The sequence below is a fragment of the Myotis brandtii genome, unplaced genomic scaffold (assembly GCF_000412655.1).
Source record: "Myotis brandtii unplaced genomic scaffold, ASM41265v1 scaffold244, whole genome shotgun sequence".
Lineage (NCBI taxonomy): Eukaryota > Metazoa > Chordata > Mammalia > Chiroptera > Vespertilionidae > Myotis > Myotis brandtii.
In genome coordinates this window covers 2,088,057-2,095,873 of record NW_005359225.1, presented here as the reverse complement: position 1 = coordinate 2,095,873, position 7,817 = coordinate 2,088,057, and the positions used below count along the sequence as shown (strand labels likewise).

The 7,817-nt window shown below is 40.0% G+C and overlaps 1 protein-coding gene across 1 annotated transcript in view; it reads right to left on the bottom strand.

Annotated features, from left to right (window-relative positions):
- The window catches only part of MAP6 (microtubule-associated protein 6), a 76,702-nt gene extending 68,891 nt beyond the window's left edge, over nt 1-7,811 (bottom strand). Inside the window, exon 1 of the mRNA XM_014540407.1 lies at nt 7,756-7,811. The gene's annotated coding sequence lies outside the window, so the exon portion shown is untranslated. The remainder of the gene's footprint in view (nt 1-7,755) is intronic.
- Nucleotides 7,812-7,817: the final 6 nt, after the last annotated feature.

Sequence of the window (7,817 nt, the reverse complement as noted above, 5' to 3'; positions counted from 1 at the left end):
TAATATAATATAATATAATATATTCACAGGGTCCAGGAATTAGGATGTGGATGGGGGAGGAGAACATTAGTCTACCTACCACATCCTGCCATGTGATATTCCACTGTATGAAAATACTGCAATTCATCTATCCTATTGTTGATGGACATTTGGTCTGGTTTTACTTTTTAGCTTTTATTCAAAGCTGCTATATACATTCTTGTACAAGTCTTCTGCACGTATTTCTGTTAGGTATACATACTCAGGGGTGCAATTTCTGGGTCATAGGGTAAAGCATATGCTTAACTTGGGTAGATAAAGCTAAAGAGTTTTACAAAGTGATTGTAACAATTTGTACCCTTACCAGCAGGGTGGGTTTCTAGTTTCACTTTCCACTGAACATCTCCATGAATTTAAGAGACACCTTAAATTCAACTTCTCCAAAACTGTGCTATCTAGCTCAGTGAATGATTATTTCCCCTGATATCCAAAGCATGCAGTCTAGGAAGCATCCTAGACTCTTCCCTTTCTGCCCACTTTGAATTAGCAAGTACATTATTTTATTCTGTACCATCCATGCTTATTTCCATTCTTTCCTTGCTGGAGGTCTTCATCACCTCAGTCCTTCCTGGATTCCATGCTCCCAGTCTAATCCCCTCCAGTCCAACCTGCCCACTGCTGTTGCAGTCACCTTTTCTAAAATCCAAAACCTAATCCTCTTCTTCCTTTTGCTTATATGGTAAAGGAGCTGGCCCCAGCCTACTTACCCCGTCTGCCTCTAACCGTTCTATTCTCACTCAATGAGACCTCTAAGCTTTACCAGCACAGAACTGCTTACAAGTTCCTCATTTAATCATCTTTGATGATTCAGCCTACTAGTCCCTTCTTTACTGACCCCTCTTCCTGATAACCCTTAAATCAAGTAGATTTAAACCTTCTCTCTTCTGTGCACAAACTTTTTATTGGAGTACCTATTACTTTTCAGTGATCTCTGCTGAATAAACATAAGCCTTCAAGAGCAATGACTGCTTTGTCATACTAGGAATTAGCCTGATATATAGTAGACACTAATCAATGTTTATTGGAATGAAACTGAGTTGAGATCATACATGCTAATATGACATGGAGGAAGGGCTGTGCAGGGAAGTAATAGTATCATTTTTGCAGGGCTACTATAGAGATTGCAGGAGAAAATGCACCTAAGGTTTCTAGCAGCCTGCCAGGCACATAGTAGGTACTCAATTAGCTACTATTATTACCTCTAGTGGTGAAAACTAGCATCTTTAGTGAACATCAAGAGGATTTTTAGCTTGCTGGTCAAGGCCAATCTTATAATTTTCTTCATTTAATAGACAATTAGAAGCACATCTGTCTACATTTATACAACTGGCAGTTTGTCAAGCCAAAGCTGCACTGATTATGGAGGGGGCTCTTTAATCCTAGTGAACATTTGTTAGATTATTTTAGTTTTGTGTCTGGAACACTGAGTGATTCTTAGTGATGGTTGATTTAGAACTACCTTTGGCTTGACTCTTTTTTTAAGTTCATATATGCATTAGATTCCAATTTTTCCTAAGAAAGCAACCAAGAATTGATTGTGTTATCTCCACTCTTCTTTGTGTGTTAGTCTCAGGCAGCATTATATCTCTGAGAGTTAACTGCACAAGGTCAACCAATGAGCCAGATGCTTTGCACACGGTAATTCCTCAGTAAAAACACCTCACTTTACAAAGTGTTTCCCCATCCTATATTTCCAGTACCCAAATGGCACCATACATATTTATTACAATATTACTGACTATATCTCCTATGCTGTACTTTACATCCCCATGACAATTTTGTAACTACCCATCTGTGCTTCTCAATCCCTTCACCTTTTTCACCCAGTCCCCCCAACCCCCCTCCCTGTATGCAAACATTTAAAATAACAAACAGCAAACCAAATTCAGCATAATAAAATAGATTTTTATCTAAGCAAGGTTTATTTTAGAAATGCAAAGATGACTCAATATCAGAAAAATCTATTAACAGATTAAAAAGAAAAATCATATGATCACCTCAGTGATGCAGAGAAAGCATTCAATAAAATTCAATGCCATCCACATTTTTAGAAACCCCTACTAAACAAGGATAAAGGGTAGTTTCTTAACCTGGTATGAAGCTATCTCATAAAAACCTCAGAGCTAACCTCATACTTAATGATAAAACTTGAGAAGCATTCCCATGTCCCAAGACAAAAATGCTTTTTATCACCTACTATCAAAATTACACAAATGTCCTCACCAGCACAGTAAAACACACACACACACACACACACACACACACACGTACGCATGCACACACCACAAATATAAATATTAGAGAGAAAGATAATGAATTGGTATTTGCTAAAAACATACATTATCTTCACAGACAACCAAAGAGAATCTACAGACAAAACTAATTGAAGAGTGTGGTAAAGTTGCTGAATACAAGATTAACATACAAAAATTAAATGCACATGAGCATTAACAAATTGAAAAATGTAAAAAAAATACTCATTACAGTGGAAAAATAATTTAAAATAGCATAGGCAAAAACAGATGATCGTTTGGCATTAGCTCAGGCTAATGGAGTAAAACAGAGATCTTGGAAATATATGCAAACATATGTGACCCTTATTGTGAAAGAGAAGATATTAGTGGAGGTATCAGTGGGGAAAATTTGAATTTTTTAAAAGGGTGTTAGGGTATGGGAAAAGAAAAAATTAGCTTCCTTACCTCATTCCATATATAAAGATAAATCCAGTTAGATTATTAAAGACTTAAATATAGTAACATAAAATTTAAACCCTATTGTGTCTGTGCATGAATTTTTTGAGAAAATTACAAAATGTAAGTGAAGGACATAAAAGACTTAAATGGCAAGAATACCATGTTTGAATGTGGGAAAACTCAATACCATAAAAATAGCAAATCTTTCCAAGAAGTGGTTTTCCAAGTCTGAAGTTCACCTGCATCAAAATAACCTAGAGTACTTTTTAAACTGTAGATTCTCGGGCTCCATTTCAAACTGCTGAATCGACAGGTCTGGGGAGGAAGCCCTGGAGTCTGCATTTCAGAAAGCTCTCCAAATGATTCTTTTGTGTACTAACGTTTCAGGTCCTTTGCCGTAGGGAAGAAGGTCATAACCTGAATTGCCCAGGAGAATCACCTGGGACAGTTTTTTCTGAAATTCAGATGCCCGAGCCACACCCCATAACAACTGAATCAGAATTTTAAACTGAATCAGATTCAACATTTTAAAAGTGCTGCGGTGATTCGAACGTGCAGCCCAGGTGGAGGGCCAGTACCCTGGATGACAGTGCATCTAGAATCAGGTCTGTAAGGTTTGCTGCCCTTCCTCATTTGAACATTACTCCTAGTGCTAACCTAGTAGGAACTGGACTTTATTTTGATTAAGGAAACACAATTTCCTTCCATATGGGTTATGACATTCATTTGGTATCCCCAGCATCCTGTCTGATACATAGCAGGGGCTTGGTGGTCATTTTCTGAAATAAATTCAACTAAGTGAAACTGAATGAAATGAATCAATATGTAGGTGAATAGAATTTTCACCAAATGCCACTGGATTCAACAAACCTATATGGCACCTAGCACAATGTTAGGCTATGAGAGATATAGAGATGAACAAAATATACTTCTTCCCTTCAATTGTTCACGATCTGGTGGGGGAGGCAGAAACAGGCAAAAGTATTTTACAATCAAGCAGACAATGAGAAGTGCACAGAATATAAAAAAGGGAATAAAAGAAAATTTGGTTCTGAATGACAGAATCTGGAAGGCATTATTGAAAAGTGGCCTTGAAGTATACCCAGGAAGAAATTCGGAAAACGGGCAGTTGCGCTATAGGCATAGGGAATTCTGCACAGCATAAGCCTAGTCAGGCGGGCCTTTCTCTAACCTTAATGGAAGACTGTAGGGCAGATATTAAAGGCTTCCTTTCTTTCTGATTTCCTTGTGACCACTCTCATTTTTCAAGTATTTTGCCTCTGGTTTATTAAATCTACCTCCTGGTGCCTCAGCTGATTTCTTCCAGGAAAAGTTTTCATTAGCATTTCTATGGGGAGCACCTGCTACCCCATCTATCCCTATTAACTGAAGGCTAGGGCAATGGGTTGCTAAGAGGAGAATTTTAATCCCCTCCTCTGACTCATCTATTTTCTAATTTAGAATGCTAGGTCTAAAATCACAAATGGCTGACCAGTGAAATCCATCCATAACCATTAAAAATGATAAAAGACATGCTTCTCAATTTTACATCTTTAACATTAAAAATGATAACGAACGAATGCTTCTAAATTTTATATCATCTATGTAAAATGAATGTATTAAAAATCAATCAACTTCATGATTGTGAATAATTCTAAAGGTACCTTAGATACCATTTGAATGCAAAAAAATCTCAGGCTAGTGTGGGTAGATTATGAATTAGATGAACTGTTAAATAGGGAAGGGTTCTCAAAACCACAGCATCAAAGGACATTTGATATTATCTACTGAATGTATATTGTTGGGTAAAACTAATTAATATGTATATGACTCTAGATGCTGAATGTATATTTTGTATTATATACCAATATATTAAGCTGATGGATTATGTGTTATTTATTTAAGCAAACTGCTCCCATTGTTGTCATGTGACAGATGTCCTTTGTAAAGCCCATGAGATAAGCCAGTCACCATGGTGTAAACCACAATGATTTATGTAGAGTGGCAAAAGAAAAGGGTTTGTAAATCAAATTATCATTGAAATGGAGCCCAACTTGGCTTCTAAGGCAAGGTAAGCCTCCTTTACAGCAGACACAGGGCATGTTTAAATTCAGCAGATATTCAGAATCATACCAAAGCAAAGAATGTGAGACAATTGGGAAGGAAAATCAATGTTCCAGATAAGCCTACCATTTCCAGGCATTTTTTCTTTATAGTATATTTCATTAATTGATTATCTGATTTTTCATATCTACTTTCGCCCAAAGTGCATTTCCCTATTATTGGTTTATTTTTCTTCTGGAGCAAAAAATAATATTAAATTTCACATCAAATTTGTCATGCAGTTAAATTGTTCCTTAGAGAAACTGATGTCTCTCATCAACACTCATTCTGATTCAAAACCATTCTGATTATCCAGCAAAATGGAAATGCTGCCCAGAATCATATGCATAATTAAATTTTACAGAAGATCCAAATTAGAAAAAAACATTTTTGAGGTGCTCAGATTTTTTTTGATAGCCATCAAGAATAAGCATTCTCTCATAACCAATGGACACAAGACACTGGCGGGGGGGGTGAAGGCATGTGCTGAGGGGTAGGGGAGGCCGGGGGAAGGTCAATGGGGAAAAAAAAAAGGAGACATATGTACTACTATCTGTAATACTTTAAACAATAAGATAAAATTTTTTAAAAAAATAAGCATTCTCACTAGCTATAAGAGTATAGCCTTCTGCTATTCAATCCAATCACTTGCAGTATGTGTATAATTCTAATTGTAAAGCATGACATGCTTACTGTACAGTTAAGGTGTTTTTTTTTTGGAGGGGGGGGGGAAGAGGCTATACAGCACATAGGTACAAGCCAAAATATTTAGAGTGAGTTGTATCTGAAGGGTGGGTCATTCCCTGACTGTCTGGCCAATCATCCATGGACAAAGAAAGCCCCACCAACTTGGAAATATGAACTGAGTAGGATCACCCAAGGAAATTTGAGAATCTGGAATCTCTCTTGATTGGCATTGACTCTATGGAAGTGAGGAGAGGTAGTTCCTGCCTGGTGAGTGTTAAGGTTCCACCTGCCACAGGGTCATTGAGTGGGAGTAGGAAGATAAAGAGGCCAGATCAGGAATCTGAGATCTTGGGCCAACTTTAGGGCTCTCAGGGAGTGAAGTAGGGCCCTATAAATAAGAAAGCCATGGCAGAATCACAAGCTACATCTTGGCTTTGTTTTTTATGCCCCTTTCTTTTCTTTTTGATGCTCTCTTGGTAGCAGCATAAAGATATTGTGAAAATGTTACCTCCTGGTGACTATGAATCAAGGAAAAGGATACGTGTCCTTGCATGACCCAGAGCTTTAGAGGGAAGCGGTATGCTCCTTGGGGACCAGTGTGGTCAAGATAACAATAAACCCAGAGAATAATGTCAAGTGGGAGGTGGAATGCAGGAAGATGGAGTAGTGGCCAACAGAGTGGCTGCCCCTTCTCAGTGGAAAACGCTTTCCAGAGTTAAAACCTGGAGAGGGGTTGATTTTGTCTTAACAGAGAGGATGTTAACTATGCTAGTCTTTCCTCGGCATGTAAAGAAGTGTTTGTTATGTTCACTGGAGAAAGACCTGTCTGACATGAGGCTGCACATAGGGTCTTGGCAAAAGACACTACTTCTGCAGTCCTCCTGGCCACACCCTCTGGCCAGCAGGAGGCAACTGGCTGTGGCATTGATGAAGGACCCCATAAGCCACATTTTTGATACCTTTCATTCAATTATCCATCATGCACATCTGCTTCCCCAGAGACCTCCATGCCAGATGTTACATGTTCAGAGTCAACTGTGATCTGCTAGCTGGTTGATTCGGGTTGAAAAATAAGGGCAGGACTAAAAGCTAAGCATTCAAAAATACATATTGGATGCATGAAGGATGACAAAGCAGGCTGGAAGGGCTGAGACTACAGCAAAGGGAGAATTCTAGAAGAATAGGAAGAGAGAGAGGTTATGCCCTTGCTTGAAAGCATTCATTTACAGGGCATTCAACTGTGTTAAAAAAAAAAAAGGCGTTCTTGGTGGTAAGAGAATGGGAAACACATCTGGAGAACATAAAGAGACAGGAGAAAGGAGAGAAGGCTGGGTAGGACATATCTACAAAGTGAAAATCAGAATAATAAAGCATCCTGCAGAAGGCTGGAAGAGGACCAAAATGTACTAATCATCTACTACGTGCCAGGCACAATTTCCCCCCTGAATCATCTCATTTAAGCCTCACAATGTCTAGCATAGTGCCTGGCATAGAGTAGGTGCTCAAAAATAAGTTGGATATTAAATTAATAAATGAGCGAGTACTTCTCAACCTCTCAATCACATCCAATAAGAGCCTGAGGCCCAGACGGGTTAAGAAACTTGCCCAATGTACCACAGCCAGTAAGAAACCTAAGGAGTCTGACTTCAAAGCCCAGTGGTAGAAGGAGGAGGGTGAGCTATAAGGATTTCTGAAGGAATCCAGAAAAGGGTGTGGTGCTTGGGTATCTCCCAGGGACTGAGAGAGGGGAAGGAAGAATCAAAGGCCAAGCGAATTGGGCTAGGGAAGAGGGCTATTGGTCACTGGGAAAGAATTCTTCTTCTGGAAGAATAGGGCCCTGGGGGAAGGCATGAAGGCTGGTGGGTGGCGACTGAGCCAGCAAGGGGCCGCATCTAGACTAGTGCAGTGGGTAAGCTGGGTGGGGCGGAATGGAAGCACAGCCTGTGAAAAAAATTGCAAAGGGTCTTTGTTGGGCAGGGAGGGATTCGAGGTAGGGCGGGATGGGGAAAAGGTGGCTGAAATGGTCAAGCGAAAGACCTGGGCAGGTTGGGGAAGACACATAAGAAAGAGCCGAAAGGAATCAGCCACGGGAGGGTGCCTGGGAAGGGTCGGGGAGAGTGTGGTCTGGGTTGGGAGGGGAGGCTGACTGTGAGGCCTGCGAAGTGGAGAATGAGTCCTGGGTAGAGGGTCAGGGTGACCAGCCCCGTCGCAGGAGCCGTGTCCGGCATCTCACCTGTAGGAGCTGCCCACGGCACTCGCCACCTCCTCGCGGATCTGCCTGTTGAGGGCGTCAGC